This window comes from Drosophila sechellia, unplaced genomic scaffold (genome assembly GCF_004382195.2).
Source record: "Drosophila sechellia strain sech25 unplaced genomic scaffold, ASM438219v1 Y_39, whole genome shotgun sequence".
NCBI lineage: Eukaryota > Metazoa > Arthropoda > Insecta > Diptera > Drosophilidae > Drosophila > Drosophila sechellia.
In genome coordinates this window covers 80,404-103,845 of record NW_022611417.1, presented here as the reverse complement: position 1 = coordinate 103,845, position 23,442 = coordinate 80,404, and the positions used below count along the sequence as shown (strand labels likewise).

The 23,442-nt window shown below is 37.7% G+C and overlaps 1 pseudogene; it reads right to left on the bottom strand.

Annotated features, from left to right (window-relative positions):
* Positions 1–776: 776 nt before the first annotated feature.
* LOC6620973 lies at positions 777–22,299 on the bottom strand (annotated as a pseudogene).
* Positions 22,300–23,442: the final 1,143 nt, after the last annotated feature.

Genomic DNA, 23,442 nt, shown 5'->3' with positions numbered 1-23,442 from the left:
AGAAAAACCAAATAATGATGTAGAATTTTTAACAGAATTAAATGAGCGTTTGAACGAATTTAATAATGAAGCGGGACGCCTCATTTTAGAAGGGGGAGAGTTATCCAACCCATGAACATAGCTCCCTTCCACAGTTTATAAACAAATTTCAATTCTCAATCTCATCGGCATTTCCTTTGTCTTTGTTTTTGTTATTGCCTTTGCCAGCACTCAGCTACCCGCTAGCATAAGCAACCCAAACTTAACGTAAACACAGCTTCCGCTTGGAGACCAAACCACGGCCGACTTATTGCGCATCAATCAAAAACTGCATCGATCAGCATAATTGAATTTCACAATGCAGTGGAATAATTCCAGCATAAAGCTTTTATCGAAAGTTCGGTAATTTTCCGAAAGAAAAGCTTCTGGCCGAGGTTGATTGGATTAGGACTTAGAATTTGAAGATCAGCCTGAATAGGGACGAGATCGTCAACAGCTCGAAGCTAAAGATAAGCTACCAACAAAGTGTCTCGTAATAGTATAAGTGAAAAAGTTTATCACCGAATAAATGTAAAATTATAAAAATAAATATTTATTTTTTTTTAATAAATAAAGATTAACAATTTTAGTTTGCACACATACAGTTGTCTGCTATCACTGTATGCGTAGAAAAGATCTGTTCGCTGTAGCGCTCTCCGTTCTGTCTCTCTCAAACAAAAACTCGAGAGACCCTGGAGCCACCTCTAGAGCCACGGCCCCAAAAACTCGTGCCAAAAAATCGTATGGCGTTACGCATCTTGTTATTCTAGTGTCTTTGGTCCAGCTGTGAATCGTTACAGCGAGGGCAGAAGATCTTTACGTTGGACTTGACCCACACGTCGCTGGGACCCACAGGAAGGGCTTTCTTCCTACAGGAGAGCTTTGGACACACTTCGAAGTCGCCTCTCTCATACTTTTGGCGCATATCATCCACGACTCGCTCCGACATGATGTATCGGGCGTGGATCATACCGTACAACCAGTCCAAGGAACTGTCGAACACCGGATTCAAGATCACTTGCAGTGTCTCGGTGAAGTACTCCAGGCTCATCTGGTTGAATGGTGTAGTCGATGGGTACGCGGCAGACGAACTCGTTGATCCCGAGGAATAATCTGATCCAGCTGCTGTTGTTGTTGTTCTGGGTACAAGATTTTACTGTGAATTGCTATTTTTTCCATAGAAAAAACCTAGTTATTCACGGGCTCGATTTGTTTCCAGTTCACTCGTAAGAAATAATAAAAAGTACAGTGCGAAATGACAAGGCCTACTATGCCATAATGACATCTATGTATCAGTTGGGCCGCAATCCTGAATCGGCCGAGGACTGAATGGCCTTTACAAAAATCTCAATCTCGTCAAAGCGGCAAGCACAGCGTTTTTATATTATTTTATAAATAGTATCCAAAGGAAAATGTTTAACATTAAATTCATTAATAAACTTATAACTCAGTTATCTATATATATCTATATATAAAAATGAAACCCGTTTCGCGTTGTCACGGCATCACGTGTGAACGGCTGAACCAATTTCGATAATTCTTTTTTTTTAAATGTTTGTGGAAGTCCAAGGATGGTTCTTACGGAAAAAAATATTAAGAAAATCTCTCAGAAATATTGAAAAGTATACATTTAATTTTGCATACTTTAAAAAAAGCGCGTTCAGTGTTGGCTAATGAATTTTCACCACCACATTTATGGGTGATTTTGCGACCAGCCGCGTACGGTCACACCATTGGCAAAGCACAAACAAAATACGAACTTTTCTGATAGAAGAATTACAAATCAGTTGATTCCGTTACTAATGAAGATGAAGTTGTGAATTATCCAACATAATTTTTAAATTCGCTAGAATTTCCCGGGTTACCACCTCATAATCTGCAATTAAAAATCGGATCAGTAATTATTATGTTACGGAACATAAACCAGCCATGTCTGTGTAATGGCACCCGGCTTGCGGTGAAGAAATTATTGAACAACGTCATCGAAGCCACGCATCCCTATGATACCGAACGATATGCCATTCAGCTTTAAGCGTTTACAGTTTCCAGTGCGGCTTCCATTTGCAATGTCAATAAATAAATCACAAGGGCAGTCGCTAAGTGTATGTGGCATCAATCTAGAAAATCCATGTTTTTCACATGGATCCGTGTCGGAAAACCATCAGCATTATTTATTTACGCGCCAGAACATAAAACTAAAATTATAGTGTACCAAAAAGCATTAGATTAAAGATAAAGCAGCATTAGAATAGAGAGAAACAGTGAAGGATATAGAGGCTATTAGTTGTTTTCTAGAGCGCGCGAGTTACCACTTTCAGTGTTCCCCTGCAGACTTCCCGTACTACGCCTATGCCATCAACCGGGACTCTGAGCAGCACCAACACACACAACTTACAGAAGTACAGAGACAGGGACAGAGCGATCTACTTGCGGAACTATGTAGCAAAACACTCACATATATATATAAGAGCTGCCTGTGAGCAGCACAATTACCACTATCAATAAACAGTCGTTTTGTTCACTTCAACCAACGAGGACGTGTTTAATTGGAACAGTTTGAACATTCCATAACCAGTGCTACTATGAAACACGGTTGCCCTTACCCACGACCGGTAACTGGCGCAGTCGGACTCGTCATTGGACTACATGAAGAGCCGAGGACGAAGAACCCCACACGCTATCCTCTATATGGCAGTGTGAGGTGCCGAATTCATATCGGTCGAATAGTTCGCTTACATTACAGTAGCTGATCTGAACATACATACAAAACGTACAAAAAAATACATATATACAAACACACATATAATACATACATACACATACCATACATATAAGCATGTATATCAATTCGGCAGTTCTGCGCGACGACTCCGGCGCCTACCTAGCGTCGACGACGTCGCCTGGCTGGCGTTGCGAGTCGCCACCGCCGACTCACGACTAACAGCTAAATACAGCTAAGCCGAGAAACGGTAAATGTCGTCCGATCACGGGTATAACCCAACTACTACCACAGGGCTTGCAACGGAAAAAATTAAAAAAAAATATATAATAAAAATTTTCGTCGCGACATCTATGGCAATTCGGCAGTTCTGCGCGACGACTCCGGCGCCTACCTAGCGTCGACGACGTCGCCTGGCTGGCGTTGCGAGTCGCCACCGCCGACTCACGACTAACAGCTAAATACAGCTAAGCCGAGAAACGGTAAATGTCGTCCGATCACGTGTATAACCCAACTACTACCACAGGCCTTGCAACGGAAAAAATTAAAAAAAAAAAAAAAAATATATATAATAAAAAATTTTCGTCGCGACATCTATGGCGCCTAAGCCAGCGTCGTCGACGTCGCTGCCACAGACCACAGCTATGGTAAGGCAATATTAAAATTCTCTAGATCATTCAAGAGTTGTCCTCCAGTGAAGCAAGATCGTTGTGAAATATCAATTTTGTATGCAAAAACGCAAATCAAATATAAAAATATATAGTAACATTAATCGTGACACAAACATCTATACGCAAAAGACGTGAAAGTGACATTTGTAAATGCATTTAAGTGTTTACGCTAACAGTGAAACAAAGTGCACAAAGAAATTAAATCGTAAAATCGATACAAAATTCTTCGCCATTTATCACAACCAAACAACAAACCATATTACAATAAGTTAAAATCAAAATATACCATATTCGTGAAAAGATATACATTTACTTGTCACACACAAAAATATATATATATTATAAAAGTAAGCACACGCATAAATCTATATATATATATATAACCCCATATATATAAATCCCTAAATATACTCATATATATATATCCACATGTATACACATACATACATATAAATTTAACGCACATATATAGATACAAATATTATATTAAGCATAGTACACTAAACACATACACTATTCAACCCAAACAACATACTATAATACACACAAATGAAATAAATACACATTTATATATATACAAATATAGTAATACCCACATACACATTTATTTGAAAAAAAACATATACATACACACATATATATCCACACACATACACATATATAATATTTCACTACATACGCATTACGATATCAACTTTTATCAATCTCATATAGTAATACATGTCAGCTAAACAAGGAAGAACCATACCTTTAACGAGAAACCTAGTTAGGGCAGCAGAAAGAGAAAGAGCAATTAGAAACTTGCAACTTACAGAACAAGAGGAAGAAGAAAACAATTTATCCCTAATAAACCAAACCACTATGACACAAAGAACCAATAGAGACGTGATGGACGAACTACAAATACCCGACGCAATAAAACTAACCCACTTATGACGGAGACAAAGAATTACTAAATAAATTCATTACAAGTGTAGAACGAGTATTGAAGCTGATCACGAATATAGACAAGACAGCATATGGGGAATTACTATTAGGAGTAATTAGAGACAAAGTTATTGGACATGCAGACAAAATATTAATTCGAGAGAGAGTGCCGTTAAACTGGGATGACATTAAACAAGCCTTAACGGATAATTTTGGGGAATCGAGAAGCGAGGAAAATTTAATGGATGATCTCCGCGAGATTCCTTATAAAAAACTAGCTATTAAGAATCTATATCAGGAGATTGCAGGAATAAGAGTCGCAATGTTAGAAGTTTTAGAGAGAGATGAAACTAATATTGAAATAAGAAAAATAAAAGAAAGTTCGTATGAAAAAACTTACATACAAAAATTCATCGCAGGCTTAAAGAATCCTTTGAGATGGACAGTAAAGGCACAAAACCCTAAGACTCTCAGACAGGCTAACGAAATAGCAAAGGAGTTGAGAGATGACTACATAAGAGACAGAAATAGAGATGAGTACCACAACCCTGGAGGACGGGGACGTGGACGAGGACAATATAATAATAGTAATAGATATAATTCAGAACAACAACAATACAATAACTCAACTAATAACGATGAACAACGAAACAATAATTACAAGAGAGGACGGGACAGGTCAAATGACGATAGCAATAGTAACAGAGGACAACACCAAAAGAGAGGAAGGTTTTTAGGTTCTTCGGACAGAGGACGGAATTATCAAGGATCAACTAGATCTGGAAATGGTACTAATTCTGACAGGAGCCAACAATCTGGCAGTAGTGGACACAACAATATGTTTCACACAGAAGCTAGCAACACTAATCAAACTGAAAATTTTTCAGTAAATGCTCGGAACCACAGACTATACCGAACAATCAAGATTCGGAAAGGAACTCCTTTATGTCCAGATAAATTCACCATTTGGTAGACAGGTGAGATTCTTGATTGATACGGGATCCACTATATCTATAATTAGCCCCGAATTCGTTCAGAAAGGTACTCAACAATCACTTAGAAATCCAGTACAAATTCGAACAGTACTGAATACACATGATATTCATAATAAAATTACGTATAAGATTTTTAATGAATTTAAACAAGAGGGAGACTTTACATTTCTTATATTTAAATTTCATCCATTTTTTGACGGAATATTAGGAATGGATTTCCTAACGAAAGTAGGAGCTAAAATCGATATTGAGGAAGAAAAGTTAGAAACGATAAACGCAACGATTAAGTTATTTAAAAAGGAGAAGAAATCACAAACGTCGACGTTAATACAGGGTCAAAAAAAACCTTGATAGAAATACCAGTAATAAATAAAGAAGGAGATATATACATAAACGAAATATATATACAAGACGGATTGCCATTACGGAAGGAATTTATAGAGCAGAAAACTACAAGGCAAAAGTCGAAATAATTAACGCATCCGAACAAGATTTGACAATCACAATTAATAAACCAATAGATGCACAGCGGTATGACAGTGAAAACTTCTGTGAGTTTTTATTTATAAATGAGATAACTGAAAAGGAAGTAAATACAGAAAAAGCAACCAAGTTAAAATTAAGAATAGAACACCTAAATAAGAAGAAAAATTCGCGGTGATAAAACTATGCAAACAATATAGGAATTTATTTTACCAAAAAGGGGACAAATTAACAGTAACAAAGGGCGCCAACCATACAATAAAACTAACGGACGAAAACCCAATTTATGTAAGACCCTTTAGATATTCGCTGAAAGAAAATCAAGAAATCAAAAGACAGATTACAGACCTATTAGACCAGGATATTATAAAAAATATTATTCACCATGGAGTGCACCTGTATGGCTAGTGCCTAAAAAGGAAGACGCTTCCGGAGAAAGAAAATGTAGATTAGTTGTAGACTTCAGAAAACTCAATGAGAAAACTATTAAGGATAAGTATCCCTTACCACTTATCAGTGAGGTATTAGATTCTTTAGGCAAAGCTAAATACTTTTCTTCATTAGACTTAAAGAGCGGGTATCACCAGATAAAAATGAACCCGGGAGATATTCCAAAAACAGCTTTCACAGCGGTAGGGGGGCACTATGAGTTTATAAGAATGCCTTTCGGACTAACCAATGCCCCAGCCACCTTCCAAAGATTCATGAACAAGTTATTAGGCGAAATCATAGGAAAAAGTTGCTTAGTATATATGGACGATATCATCGTTTATTCAGCATCGTTGCAGCAACATATGCAGGATTTAAAAGTTGTGTTCAATAAATTAAAATCAGCTAATCTTAAAATACAACAAGATAAATCAGAGTTTTTAAAGAAAGAGTTAGAATTCTTGGGACACATAGTGACACCCGAGGGTACAAAACCTAATCCAAAAAAAATAGAGGCAATACAAACTTTTGTCTTACCGAGAACTAGGAGACAAATAAAATCATTTATAGGGATTTATTATAGGAAATTTATAAAAGACTTAGCAAAAATAATAAAGCCTTTGACAGTACAACTAAAAAAAAAAAAGCGGTGGAGATAACCCAAGAATTTAGAGAAGCTTTTCAGTACGCAAAAACATTACTATGCAACGACCCGATTTTACAATATCCAGATTATGACAAACCGTTCTTACTAACGACAGACGCTAGTAACTACGCACTAGGAGCAGTGTTGTCACAAGGAAAAGTAGGAAATGACAAACCAGTAGCATATGCAAGTCGGACGCTAAATAGGGCTGAAGTTAATTATTCCGCTTCAGAAAAAGAAATGCTAGCATAGTCTGGGCGGTTAAACAATTTCGACAATACTTATACGGGACAAAGTTTACGATTTATACAGATCACCAGCCCTTAATTTATTTAAATAATATAAAAAATAACGCTAAACTAATAAGGTGGAGACTACAGTTAATAGAATATGATGTAGTTTATAAGAAAGGCAAATTTAATACTAACGCAGATGCATTAAGTAGAATGCAAGTCGAAACATTTGTAAATGAATGTGAGTCAGTAGAAGCAGTCAACGGGGATGACCCTGGGGATTCAGGAGAAATCGCGAAAATAACGGAAAAACCAATAAACGATTTTAAGATGCAATTAATTTTGAAAAAAGGAGAAATTGTAGACAAGATAACTGAAACACCTTTTAAAAACAATAGAAGGATAACATTCGTACAGCCACAATATACGGACGACAATATATTAAAAATACTTAAGGACACCTTAAAATCAGGAAGGCTTTGTGCGATTATGACAAGCAACGATATATTCAACAGAATATTTATGATATATAAGATTACTTTGAAAAAAAGGGTTGTAAAATTATTCGTGCGACACTGTTCCTCAAAGAGGTGTTAAACCCTGAAGAACAAAATTCCATATTAATAAAAGATCACGAAAATAGTAATCACAGGGGAATAGATGAGACCACATTGCATGTAAGAAGATTGTATTATTTCCCAAGAGTAAAAGAAGTTGTAACAAAAATAATTAATAATTGTGACATTTGTCAGACTATGAAATACGACAGAAACCCCCAGAAACTTAAATTTCAAGTACCTCAAATACCAGCATTACCGCTACAGATAGTTCACATAGATTTGTTAATAAAATACAAAATACAGCGCAATTATGTTAACAATCATAGACAAGTTTTCTAAGTTTGCAGCAGCATACACAATCCAGAATAGAAATACTATTACTATTATTAAGGAATTGAAAAAATTCGTTTTAAATTATGGGTTACCTCAACTAATTATTTGTGATCAGGGGGCAGAATTTAACTCTAAACTATTCAAAGATTTTTGTAAACAATATAACATGCAACTTCATTTTACTTCATTCCAGCAGTCTAGTAGTAATTCCACAGTAGAAAGACTACATTCCACTCTGACGGAAACGTACAGAATAATTTATAAAGTAAAAAAAGACCATAAAATAAACTGTGACCACGAAGAAATACTAACCGAAACCTTAATAACCTACAACAATGCAATACATTCGGCAACAAAATTGACACCATTCGAATTATTTACAGGAAAGACCCATGTATTCAATAGAACAGTAGAGTTTTCACATGAACACGATTATTTACAGAAACTTAACGATTTAAGGCAAAATTATACACCCAAGTTCAAACAGAAATGACAGCAAAGGCCATAGAGAGAAATCAGAAACAGAATGAAACAAGGACAGACCCACTACCACTAACAGCAGAAGATATAGTATTTAGAAAAGAAAATAGAAGAAATAAGATAACGCCAAGATTTTCTAAGCATATAGTTAGAACAGACCACGGAATAACTTTTGAAACGAAAAAAGGACAGAAAGTTCATAAAGAAAAAATGAAAACAAATTTAAAGATAGACAAACAGTTTAGAATAGAAATAAAATAAATAAAATAAAGATATAAAATACAAACAAAATAATAATAAATAAAAAAGAAAAAAAAAAAAAAAAAAAAAAAAAAAAAACCATCACCTGTTGCAAGAAGAAATAGAACCACAACACGATAAGCATTATTAATGTAAATAATAATAATATTTATTACAAAAAACACACACGAACATATATACATATAAGCACTACAATATTAATGTTAATTATAAGTACACTAGCTACACCGCAAGTCGTTCCGTCAAGCATTCCATCTCGCTGGCCGTCACGACATTCTAGGGGGGGAGGAGTTACCACTTTCAGTGTTCCCCTGCAGACTTCCCGTACTACGCCTATGCCATCAACCGGGACTCTGAGCAGCACCAACACACACAACTTACAGAAGTACAGAGACAGGGACAGAGTGATCTACTTGCGGAACTATGTAGCAAAACACTCACATATATATATAAGAGCTGCCTGTGAGCAGCACAATTACCACTATCAATAAATAGTCGTTTTGTTCACTTCAACCAACGAGGACGTGTTTAATTGGAACAGTTTGAACATTCCATAACCAGTGCTACTATGAAACACGGTTGCCCTAACCCACGACCGGTAACTAGCGCTCTAGAAAACAACTAATAGCCTCTATACCTTCACTGTTTCTCTCTATTCTAATGCTGCTTTATCTTTAATCTAATGCTTTTTGGTACACTATAATTTTAGTTTTATGTTCTGGCGCGTAAATAAATAATGCTGATGGTTTTCCTACACGGGAACAGGCGACATATAATTGGCCATGTGAAAAACATGGATTTTCTAGATTGATGCCACATACACTTAGCGACTGCCCTTGTGATTTATTTATTGACATTGCAAATGGAAGCCGCACTGGAAACTGTAAACGCTTAAAGCTGAATGGCATATCGTTCGGTATCATAGGGATGCGTGGCTTCGATGACGTTGTTCAATAATTTCTTCACCGCAAGCCGGGTGCCATTACACAGACATGGCTGGTTTATGTTCCGTAACATAATAATTACTGATCCGATTTTTACTTGCAGATTATGAGGTGGTAACCCGGGAAATTCTAGCGAATTTAAAAATTATGTTGGATAATTCACAACTTCATCTTCATTAGTAACGGAATCAACTGATTTGTAATTCTTCTATCAGAAAAGTTCGTATTTTGTTTGTGCTTTGCCAATGGTGTGACCGTACGCGGCTTGTCGCAAAATCACCCATAAATGTGGTGGTGAAAATTCATTAGCCAACACTGAACGCGCTTTTTTTAAAGTATGCAAAATTAAATGTATACTTTTCAATATTTCTGAGAGATTTTCTTAATATTTTTTTCCGTAAGAACCATCCTTGGACTTCCACAAACATTTAAAAAAAAAGAATTATCGAAATTGGTTCAGCCGTTCACACGTGATGCCGTGACAACGCGAAACGGGTTTAATTTTTATATATAGATATATATAGATAATTGAGTTATAAGTTTATTAATGAATTTAATGTTAAACATTTTCCTTTGGATACTATTTATAAAATAATATAAAAACGCTGTGCTTGCCGCTTTGACGAGATTGAGATTTTTGTAAAGGCCATTCAGTCCTCGGCCGATTAAGGATTGCGGCCCAACTGATACATAGATGTCATTATGGCATAGTAGGCCTTGTCATTTCGCAATGTACTTTTTATTATTTCATACGAGTGAACTGGCAACAAATCGTGCCCGTGAATAACTAGGTTTTCCCTATGGAAAAAATAGCAATTCACAGTAAAATCTTGTACCCAGAGGAGGATGGGCATCGGTGTTATCCATCTCATCGGACGATGGTAACTGCTCATCCTCACCGCCATCAATAATAGTCTCATCGTTGGATACCACGTCATCGCTTGACTATACTCTAAAATTACCAAAACTATTTTTTCCTATTGCATAAGCTATTTCCTAAGTAACGTAATATTTAAATTTAAATTCCACACTCGAACCATGGCGCGCAAAACTGCCGCCAAGTAATTCTAAAATGTATTCCGCAAATTTAAATCATAAATTAATACTTGTAAGTATGGCGCGCATATCTGCCGCCAAGAAATCCGAAAATGTAATATGCCACAAATTGTCACTATATATTTTTAAGCAAAAATCGGAGGACAATGAAAAGCGTCAATAAACGTTAAAAATGTATAAAAAAAAAAACAAAAGATTATGCTCCACATCTAACTTCGAAACTCCCAGCCTTTTTCCCCCCTCACCACACCCGTTTTCAGAAAGCAAGGCAACTCAATCTGTTTACGAGGAATCCAAAGCCAGGAATGGACCCCCCCGCCAGCCTTTACCCTACAGCATCAATGATTCTGCTCGTAGCGCAGCGGCACCACCCGGGAATGACCCCCCACCCCGTCAAAATTCAGATACAGAGCTACGACCACCTACCTCAAAATTAAAGAAGTCCTGACAGCTAACGGCTTCCCTCTATTCACCAACCAGCCCAAGTCCGAGAGGGGTTTTCGAGTAGTTATCAGACATCTCCACCACTCCCACTCCATGCTCGTGGATAGTCCAGGAGCTGCTGAAGCTCGGATTCCATGCGTCAGAAAAATGACGAATCCGGCTACAGGTGGCCCCTCGAATTTTTAAAGTGGAGATCGTCATGGCCAAGGACGGCAGTCATGAGAAAATTATCTCACTCAAACAAACGGTGGGCAAAGGGTGGATATTGAAAGGACACGGGAGCCGGTCCAGTGCTACAGATGCCAGGGCTTCAAGCATGCCGAAAATTTATGCATGAGGCCGCCAAGATGCATGAAATGCACTGGCGATCATCTGTCATCCTTCTCCACCAAGCTAAATCCACCCACTTGCGTCAACTGCTCTGGAGAGCATACACTGCGTACAAGGCGGTTTCTGGCGGCAAGCAACATTGATATAAACAAAATACGGACAATCAAAGACCAACAAATAACATGTATAGACGACAAGGCCCTCCTCCACGCAATAATACCCCTCGTTTGCCGTACAGCTTAGCAATCCTGAGCAGGTCAATCGGTGAAGCTCGCCAGGAGGCCGCCAGAAAGGCAATGCTAAATCCTTTTTGGCAAAACTTGAACGACAGAAGACCACGTTTCTCCTTCCATGACACGGCCATTCAGAAGCGACTGAATAAATGGCGCCGGAACACAAATAAGATCCCAAAAAAGAATAGTATCGCTTCAAAGGACAAGGCAAATCCACTACCTTTATCCCAGACAAGCAACCCAGCGCAAAAACATCTGGAAAACTACCAGGAACCTGAAAGAGGTACTTCGAAACCCACGCGAGTGGACAATGACAGCCCACCGACCACCAGCAGAACCGCCAGAACTAGCTTTAAGCCAAGATTCATTGACGAAAACACACCATCGCCAGGAAATTCCAACCCATATTTACAAAAAAGCTTCGCGGACGACACAAACCTAGCTATAAGATAGTCGACAAGCTAAGAGAGTGACGGCCAAAATTGCTCTCTGTCCGCTCGCTTACGCTGAGAGCGTAAGAAATCTAAAAATAGAATTTGCTTGCTTGTGTGAGTAAAAACAATAGACGAGAACGTGTGTATGTGTGCGTACTTGTGCTGGAAGACGATTTTCGATTCTGATCGAAGATGTGAATTTACATATTTGGAGTTTTGGCAATATGATGAAAAAAATTAAAATTAATAATTCACGCCCTGACTATTAATAATTTTTTTTTTTTTTTTTTTTTTTTTGTTTTGCTTTGCTTTTTATTTATTGAATCTTCTTGTATAAGAACTAACAATAAGTTTAAAAATCTTAACTATAACAAGTATTTTTTGAACAGTTGTATTATTTTTCCAACTGTTCTATGATTAAGCGGCCCTAATAATTTATTCGCTGGGTTGGTAGGTCCTTTCGCCGGAGACGGGAACGGCTGCTGAGCTGGATTAGACCTCGCGCTAGGTGGTTGGGGTGCGTGTAAAGCTTGCTATGGTATTTTTCCTTAAGTTCCGTGATTGCGTTGGTAACTGATGGGATATTTAAGTCTCTTTGGATGTTTTCACTCCGAACGTACCACTGTGCCCCAGTGATGGTTCTCAGGATCTTTGATTGTGTTCGCTGTATGATGTCAATATTGCTGTTGCTGGCATTGCCCATAGCTGTGAGCCATAGGTCCAGATAGGTTTCAATATAGAATTGTAGAGCAAGACCTTGTGATCTAGGCTGAGCGGAGAACCAGAGTTGATGAGCCAGTGTAAGTTGTTGGCTTTGAGTTTAAGTTGGGTTTTTTGGCTTCAATGTGCCTGCGCCATGTGAGTCTTCTGTCAAGGTGTACTCCTAGGTACGCTACCTCATCTGCTTTCGGGAGTGGTATGTTGTTCAACAAGAGCGGAGGACAGTCTTGTCTGTTTAGCGTAAACGTCACGTGCTTGCATTTTTGCTCGTTTACTTTTATTCGCCAGTCAGAGAGCCACTTCTCAATGTCGATGAGGTACAGTGCCAACTGTGCTGTAGCTTGGATAGGGGACCTTGAACGGCTAAGGATAGCTGTATCGTCGGCAAATGTGGATACTGTTAAGCGACTATTTGTAGGGATGTCGGCTGTATAGATGAGGTATAAGGTTGGCCCAAGAACGCTGCCTTGGGGGACTCCAACCTCAATTGTATGATCAGTGGAAGTGGCAGTGTTGCACCGCACTGCAAACTTTCTGTCATAGAGGTAAGACTTTAGAAGTTTGTGTGTGCTTTCGGGTAGGGATGATTTTAAACATTAGGCTGTCGAGCCAGACTCTGTCGAATGCTTGGGATACGTCTAAAAATACTGCTGTGCAGTATTCGCGATATTCAAATGCAGTTCTTATTTCCGTTGTAATACGATTCACCTGTTCAATGGTTCCATGGCTTTCACGAAATCCAAATTGGTGGGCTGGGATTATATTGTGGTATATCAGATGTTGATTAAGTCGGATCAGCAGGTATTTTTCGAATAGTTTCGAAATACATGAGAGTAGACTTATTGGTCTGTAAGATGAAGCGACTGTGTGGTTCTTACCAGGTTTTGAAATCATTATGATAATCGACCTCTTCCATCGTTGGGGAAAGTAACCAAGTTTGGTGATGGCATTAAAGAGCTTGGTTATGTAGCGAACTGCAGAATGTGGCAGCTGGATGATCATTTCCGGTGTTATAAGGTCGCAGCCGGGGGATTTTTTCGGGCTGAGATTGTCGTTGATTATTTTAGTTACTTCTTTAGGACGAAACACAATTGGGGTGTGTTGCTGGTGGCGGTTTACGGGATAGGACGGTAGCGCGAATGTGCTAGTAGCCTGGTTTGGCGTGAACACATTTTGTAGGTAAGCGGCAAATGTGGTGGTTTTGTCTTCATCACTACGGGCCCAGCCACCTGAGGAATTCCTTATCGGCAAAACGGTTTCAGTCGGTGGGCGAAAAGTTGAGTGGGCTCGCCACAGTGACTTTTGTTTTGTGCCTGTTGGTGTGAGTTGCTCTATGTATCGGCGCTGATCGTCGTCCTCTTCTTGTTTCAGAGCGTTGGCCAGTTTCCGTGTGGCTACTTTTAGCTTTTGTTTTGCAGTTGGATATCTGAAAGATTGCCATTCTCTGCGTAAGCGTCGTTTTACGTGGACGAGTTGCTCGATTTGTACGTTGGTCTTTTATATTTTTTTTTTATACCTGAGCCAGTTTGTTTTGTGAGAAGTCAATCTGAATGGTGTTTTCACGTTTTCTGCGTACCGGCGGAGGTGAATTAGTATAGGCAAGTGATCAGATGACAGATCCGGCAGACATTCAGCTTTAACCAAACTGCGGGAAATATTTTTCGTAACTGCGAAGTCGATCAGGTCAGGCAGCTTATTGAGGTCTGATGGCCAGTATGTAGGACTCCCGGGGGAAACATGGTCAAGTTTATTTGTGGCTTTTATTATAGTCTTATAAAGCTGTTTTCCTTTTGGGTTCACAAGTCGCGATCACCAGTGAGTATGTTTAGCGTTGTAGTCGCCTGCTGCAATGAAGTGTGGCCCTAGTGCTTGGAAGAAATCCAGGAATTGAGCTTCTAATACTGTGAAACGGGGGGGGGGCAGTATACGGCCGCTAGTGTAAGGAGAGTGTTGTCATCCAGCTGAATGTTGATAGATGTGGCCTGAAGATTATTTTCCGCAAATTCTTTGTAAAAGTGGTGCTTCATACGGTTCCTTATGAGTATGGCGGTGCCACCGTGTGCTTTTCCGTCGGGATGATTTGTACCGTAGAAATGGTAATCTCTTATTTGAAAATTGTATTTGCTTATGAGATGAGTTTCCGAAAGAAGCATTACGTCGATATGCTTCTCATGTAGGAATTGAGATAGCTCATGTGAAGACGGATTTTCAGCTCTTTGTAGATTGGACAGCCTCTGTAGTTTGCTGTGTGATTGCCCCCACAGTTATTGCATTTTTTCTCGCATGCATTTTTTTTTGTTAGTTTGACACTGTTTGGAGTCTTGGAGATCTCCACAGACTACGCACACCGGGCGAAGTGTACAATACGACCTCGTGTGGCCATACTCTTGTCAGTTTGTACATTGTACAGGAGCGTTACGTTTGTGCGGCTCTTCTACCGTGATCCTACGGTGCAGAAGGAGCTGGAGTTTGTATATTGGTTGAACCTCGTTTTTTTTTTGAGGCTTGTTTTCTGGTTCAAGCTCAATCTTGAAGAGTGGTTGGGACTGCCTGTTTCTGTTTTTGATATTGAACATGCTTTTGGCGTAAAATCCCTTTTCCTTTAGCGCCTCAGTTATCTCTTCGGGCGTAACATCAGACTCAATGTCCTTCAGGACTACTTGCAGGCCCTTGCTGCTTTTAAGCTGGTAAGTGTAGAAGCCTATTTTTTGTGCGGTAAAATAGGTTGTGACTTTTCTGTAGTTGTCCTCCGTTTTCGTCTGAAGTTTGATTTCATTGATAGTACCTCTTACGAGGGGAATTATATGAAAGCTATCTTTTCCAATAAAGCCAATCAAAGTATTTACAAAACCGCTTGTGCTCATCTCGCGGATGTATATTGGCGGAGGTTTTGTTTTCTGCGGTTCGATATCAACGGATCCCAGCGGCACGTCCTCAGCGGTATCTACCAGCAAGGCAAATCTGTTGGTATTTGCAGGGGCTACATTTTTGATTAAGGTAGAGTTGTCGCTTGTATTTTTCGGCTTGTTTTCCAAATCTGAATTTTCCGGGCTGAGCTTTCGCTTTATTGTAATGTAGCGGTCCATTCCAGTCTGCCAGGTCGACCCAGCTTTTTTGTTTACGTTTTCGTTTTGTTTTGCTGGTAGTGCAACAGTACCGTTTATTGCTTGCGGTTTTGCTTTCGGTGACTCAGTCAGAGCGTGAGCGGGTGCAGCCGATGACGAGGTAGAGCGGGCTGTCGGTCTATCTCCAGCTGTTGTTGTTGGAGGTAGCAGGGCTTCTGTCGGAGCTAAGAGAGCGGGAGAGCAGGAGCGCGCTCTTTCTTGATTTGTTGGTAGAAAAAGGTTTCTTGGGCTATGGGTTATTGACCGCTCGATGTCTGCGTTTGGGGTTATCAGTGAGAGGTAGGAGAAGTACTCGTTGTTGCGTTGAATTGAGAGCCGGCGTTCGTCTTGCTCGCGCTGTCGCTGAGCGCGAGTTTCGTTCTGACTCAGTTTTATAATTTAAGATAACAAATCACTATATATTTAAGCGATCTTGCATCGCATAGAGCGTCTCTTTCGCTTTCGGATTTTTTTTTTTTTTTTTTTTTTTTTTTTTTATTTAGATTACTTTTTTTGGCGTTCACTTCACTCAAAACAACCGATTTTGTGCGGAGCTCGATAAAAAACGTCTTCACACTTCGGCGGTCACGCGAGATATATATATAAGAGATAATAATTTAAAAGTTTTTTAAATTCGTATGTTAAGATCGCCGCTCGAATTAGCTACCCTTTACATATTTATATTTATGACGATAATTAATTATTTGTAATATATATATGAGTATGCGTGTAGTCGCTGTTTACTTCTTCTCCATGTTCCCTTTGCTATTATGCGTGTTCCTTTTTATTGTCAATTTATTATAAAAACGAGAGCGATAGAGCTGTTGCTGAAAGTGGCCACTTGCGCTGCTTGGTTAGAAAGGGAAAACGATATAATGAAAAGGGAATGCCAAAAATTGAGAAGAGACAAAGCAGGCTGCACGAAACTGGAGTGAGGGCATTAATCGTGGAGAAGCCAAAGCAGACGCAAGTGGACTCGTTGACTGCGCACAGCTGCATAAAATTATATAGTGAAAAGGGATATGAGCGACGCCGATATGGACGGACGGACGGACGGACGGCGAGGCTCCTGATATTCATAACCCGACATATACATATAACATTCATTATTTACATAAAACCATAATCAGATAGCATTACTTTTATTTGTGCACTAATGCTGTTGAGCATAAATTTTATTAAATTTAAATTTAAATTTAAAATTAAAATTAATTTAATTTAAATTAAATTAAATTTTTTTATACACATTTGTTTTTTATTATTTTTAAAAATATTTCAAATGCGTATTTTATAAATATTAAAAAAAGATCAGATGGTGTCTTCAGTTTTCCAAAGTATTAAAAATTTAAGTAATAAAAATTTAGAAAATAAAAATATGAAAACAGTTTTTTGCAAGAGTCATATCTTGAGGCACGAAGTGCAGACACAAGCACTCAATCAACAATTATTGCCTTATTAATTTTTCACACGTCGCAAGCTGAATACTCTGACAAATATTCTAATATAAATTTTGAAATTTTGTTTGTGTTATTATGATTCGGCTGTTACTATTTATTACTATATTATTACTATTTTATTTAAATAAGAATAACGTTAAGGCAATGCAAAACAAGAATTTTTCACATGGTGCTAATTGATCAAAAATAATATAGATTTAAAGTCTACGAACTTCTAATGTGAAGGGAATTTTTTTTAAAATTTACAATGCATGAGCATACGTGTGCACACATACAGTTGTCTGCTATCACTGTATGCGTAGAAAAGAGCTGTTTGCTGTAGCGCTCTTCGCTCGAAAATATTTACAATCGTATAAATTAAATTTTTGAAACAAATGAATAATTTGATGGAAAATGATTTTTGAATAATATAATAAAAACCATTTTCTGTAAAAAAAATAATCGTTATTTTGATCAGAATTTTTTTGAAATGATAAAAATTCTGAATGTTAGTTGATGAAAGATCTAATATTTTGTCATTACGAGACTAAGAAAAATTTGAAAAAATATTAATATATGAATTGTATTTTATTTAATACTAGCTGACCCGGCGAACTTCGTACCGCCTTAGCGTAGCTTTGATGCACTACTTTATTTTGTATAGTTGACCTATCTTAGGTATGAGTACCTATTCAATTTAAACTGGAATCTATAATATATCCATATATCCATCTATAATCCTCCATATATAAATTAATCCCTATTTCCCTGGTCTCGCCATATCTGAAAAGGACCTAATTTTATTAAATACAAAACAAAATATAAATTTTCATAATAGTGTTTATTCCATACGATTCAATAATTCCACTTATATTTTTACAAATCGCTATTGAACAACTTGGCATTTTGAAGTAAATAGTGAGCTTAACACCACGCGCGCTCTAGAAAACAACTAATAGCCTCTATACCCTTCACTGTTTCTCTCTATTCTAATGCTGCTTTATCTTTAATCTAATGCTTTTTGGTACACTATAATTTTAGTTTTATGTTCTGGCGCGTAAATAAATAATGCTGATGGTTTTCCGACACGGGAACAAGCGACATATAATTGGCCATGTGAAAAACACGGATTTTCTAGATTGATGCCACATACACTTAGCGACTGCCCTTGTGATTTATTTATTGACATTGCAAATGCAAGCCGCACTGGAAACTGTAAACGCTTAAAGCTGAATGGCATATCGTTCGGTATCATAGGGATGCGTGGGATTAAAACATCTTCGCCATTGTAATTCCCTTTCAAAATTGTGGCTTCGATGACGTTGTTCAATAATTTCTTCACCGCAAGCCGGGTGCCATTACACAGACGTGGCTGGTTTATGTTCCGTAACATAATAATTACTGATCCGATTTTTAATTGCAGATTATGAGGTGGTAACCCGGCAATTCCAGCGAATTTAAAAATTATGTTGGATAATTCACAACTTCATCTTCATTAGTAACGGAATCAACTGATTTGTAATTCTTCTATCAGAAAAGTTCGTATTTTGTTTGTGCTTTGCCAATGGTGTGACCGTAAGCGGCTGGTCGCAAAATCACCCATAAATGTGGTGGTGAAAATTCATTAGCCAACACTGAACGCGCTTTTTTTAAAATATGCTAAATTAAATGTATACTTTTCAATATTTCTGAGAGATTTTCTTAATATTTTTTTCCGTAAGAACCATCCTTGGACTTCCACAAACATTTAAAAAAAAAGAATTATCGAAATTGGTTCAGCCGTTCACACGTGATGCCGTGACAACGCGAAACGGGTTTCATTTTTATATATAGATATATATAGATAACTGAGTTATAAGTTTATTAATGAATTTAATGTTAAACATTTTCCTTTGGATACTATTTATAAAATAATATAAAAACGCTTTGCTTGCCGCTTTGACGAGATTGAGATTTTTGTAAAGGCCATTCAGTCCTCGGCCGATTAAGGATTGCGGCCCAACTGATACATAGATGTCATTATGGCATAGTAGGCCTTGTCATTTCGCAATGTACTTTTTATTATTTCATACGAGTGAACTGGCAACAAATCGTGCCCGTGAATAACTAGGTTTTCCCTATGGAAAATAGCAAATCACAGTAAAATCTTGTACCCAGAGGAGGATGGGCATCGGTGTTATCCATCTCATCGGACGATGGTAACTGCTCATCCTCAACGCCATCAATAATAGTCTCATCGTTGGATACCACGTCATCGCTTGACTATACTCTAAAATTACCAAAACTATTTTTTCCTATTGCATAAGCTATTTCCTAAGTAACGTAATATTTAAATTTAAATTCCACACTCGAACCATGGCGCGCCAAGTAATTCTAAAATGTATTCCGCAAATTTAAATCATAAATTAATACTTGTAAGTATGGCGCGCATATCTGCCGCCAAGAAATCCGAAAATGTAATATGCCACAAATTGTCACTATATATTTTTAAGCAAAAATCGGAGGACAATGAAAAGCGTCAATAGACGTTAAAAATGTATAAAAAAAAAAACAAAAGATTATGCTCCACATCTAACTTCGAAACTCCCAGCCTTTTTCCCCCCTCACCACACCCGTTTTCAGAAAGCAAGGCAACTCAATCTGTTTACGAGGAATCCAAAGCCAGGAATGGACCCCCCCGCCAGCCGTTACCCTACAGCATCAATGATTCTGCTCGTAGCGCAGCGGCGCCACCCGGGAATGCCCCCCCACCCCGTCAAAATTCAGATACAGAGCTACGACCACCTACCTCAAAATTAAAGAAGTCCTGACAGCTAACGGCTTCCCTCTATTCACGAACCAGCCCAAGTCCGAGAGGGGTTTTCGAGTAGTTATCAGACATCTCCACCACTCCCACTCCATGCTCGTGGATAGTCCAGGAGCTGCTGAAGCTCGAATTCCATGCGCGCTTCGTCAGAAATATGACGAATCCGGCTACAGGTGGCCCCTTCGAATGTTTAAAGTGGAGATCGTCATGGCCAAGGACGGCAATCATGACAAAATTATCTCACTCAAACAAACGTTGGGCAAAGGGTGGATATTGAAAGGACACGGGAGCCGGTCTACAGATGCCAGGGCTTCAGGCATGCCAAAAATTTATGGATGAGGCCGCCAAGATGCATGAAATGCACTGGCGATCATCTGTCATCCTGCTGCACCAAGCTAAGTCCACCCCTGCCACTTGCGTCAACTGCTCTGGAGAGCATACACTGCGTACAAGGCGGTTTCTGGCGGCAAGCAACATTGATATAAACAAAATACGGACAATCAAAGACCCAACAAATAACATGTATAGACGACAAGGCCCACCTCCACGCAATAATACCCCTCGTTTGCCGTACAGCTTAGCAATCCTGAGCAGGTCAATCGGTGAAGCTCGCCAGGAGGCCGCCAGAAAGGCAATGCTAAATCCTTTTCGGCAAAACTTGAACGACAGAAGACCACGTTTCTCCTCCCATGACACGGCCATTCAGAAGCGACTATTCAGTCGACAAGCTAAGAGAGTGACGGCCAAAATTGCTCTCTGTCCGCTCGCTTACGCTGAGAGCGTAAGAAATCTAAAAATAGAATTTGCTTGCTTGTGTGAGTAAAAACAATAGACGAGAACGTGTGTATGTGTGCGTACTTGTGCTGGAAGACGATTTTCGATTCTGATCGAAGATGTGAATTTACATATTTGGAGTTTTGGCAATATGATGAAAAAAATTAAAATTAATAATTCACGCCCTGACTATTAATAATTTTAAAGTTTTTTAAATTCGTATGTTAAGATCGCCGCTCGAATTAGCTACCCTTTACATATTTATATTTATGATAATTATAATTAATTATGTGTAATATATATGTACATATAACATTCATTATTTACATAAAATCATAATGAGAAAGCACTACTTTTATTTGTGCACTTAATGCTGTTGAGCATAAATTTTAACAAATTTAAATTTAAATTTAAAATTAAAATTAATTTAATTTAAATTAATTTAAATTTTTTATACACATTTGTTTTTTATTATTTTTAAAAATATTTTTACAAATATTAAAAAAAGATCAGATGGTGTCTTCAGTTTTCCAAAGTATTAAAAATTTAAGTAATAAAAATTTAGAAAATAAAAATATGAAAACAGTTTGTTGCAAGAGTCATATCTTGAGGCACGAAGTGCGGACACAAGCACTCAATCAACAATCATTGCCTTAATCATTTTTCACACGTCGCAAGCTGAATACTCTGACAAATATTCTAATATAAATTTTGAAATTTTGAAATTTTGTTTGTGTTATTATGATTCGGCTGTTACTATTTATTACTATATTATTACTATTTTATTTAAATAAGAATAACGTTAAGGCAATGCAAAACAAGAATTTTTCACATGGTGCTAATTGATCAAAAATAATATAGATTTAAAGTCTACGAACTTCTAATGTGAAGGGAATTTTTTTTAAAATTTACAATGCATGAGCATACGTGTGCACACATACAGTTGTGTGCTATCACTGTATGCGTAGAAAAGAGCTGTTTGCTGTAGCGCTCTCCGCTCTTTCTCTCTCAAACAAAAACTCGAGAGAGCCTGGAGCCACCTCTAGAGCAACGGCCAAAAAATCGCGTTCCAAAAAATCGTATGGCGTTACGCATCTTGTTATTCTAGTGTCTTTGGTCCAGGTGTGCATTGTTACAGCGAGGGCAGCAGATCTTCACGTTGGACTTGACCCACACGTCGCTGGGGCCCACAGGCAGGGCTTTCTGCCTACAGGAGAGCTTTGGACACACTTCGAAGTCGCCTCTCTCATACTTTTGGCGCATATCATCCACGCCTGCAAAACCTTTATAAGTTTGTTTAACAGATCTGTTCTATGTGCATAACATTCATTATTTTCATAAAACCATAATGAGAAGGCACTATTTTCATTTGTGCACTTAATACATTGCTCAACAATAAATTTTTGTATAACACTTGTTTTTTATTATTTTTAAAAATATTTTCGAAAAGTTTAATGTTTAATGTTTATCTTGCCAATATTAAAAAATAAATCAGATTTCGCCTTTAATTTCCCGAAGTGCGGACACAAGCACTCAACAATCACTGCCTTATTAATTTTTCTCACGTCGCAAGCTGAATACTCTGACAAATATTCTAATATAAATTCATTTTTGAAATTATAAATAAAAATTCTGAATGTCAGTTGATGAAAGATCTAATATTTTGTCATTACGAGACTAAGAAAAATTTGAAAAAATATTAATATATGAATTGTATTTTATTTAATACTAGCTGACCCGGCGAACTTCGTACCGCCTTAGCGTAGCTTTGATGCACTACTTTATTTTGTATAGTTGACCTATCTTAGGTATGAATACATATTCAATTTAAACTGGAATCTATAATATATCCATATATCCATCTATAATCCTCCATATATAAATTAATCCCTATTTCCCTGTTCTCGCCATATCTGAAAAGGACCTAATTTTATTAAATACAAAACAAAATATATGGATGGATGATGGTGTCTTCAGTTTTCCAAAGTATTAAAAATTTAAGTAATAAAAATTTAGAAAATAAAAATATGAAAACAGTTTTTTGCAAGAGTCATATCTTGAGGCACGAAGTGCAGACACAAGCACTCAATCAACAATCATTGCCTTATTAATTTTTCACACGTCGCAAGCTGAATACTCTGACAAATATTCTAATATAAATTTTGAAATTTTGTTTGTGTTATTATGATTCGGCTGTTACTATTTATTACTATATTATTACTATTTTATTTAAATAAGAATAACGTTAAGGCAATGCAAAACAAGAATTTTTCACATGGTGCTAATTGATCAAAAATAATATAGATTTAAAGTCTACGAACTTCTAATGTGAAGGGAATTTTTTGTAAAATTTACAATGCATGAGCATACGTGTGCACACATACAGTTGTCTGGTATCACTGTATG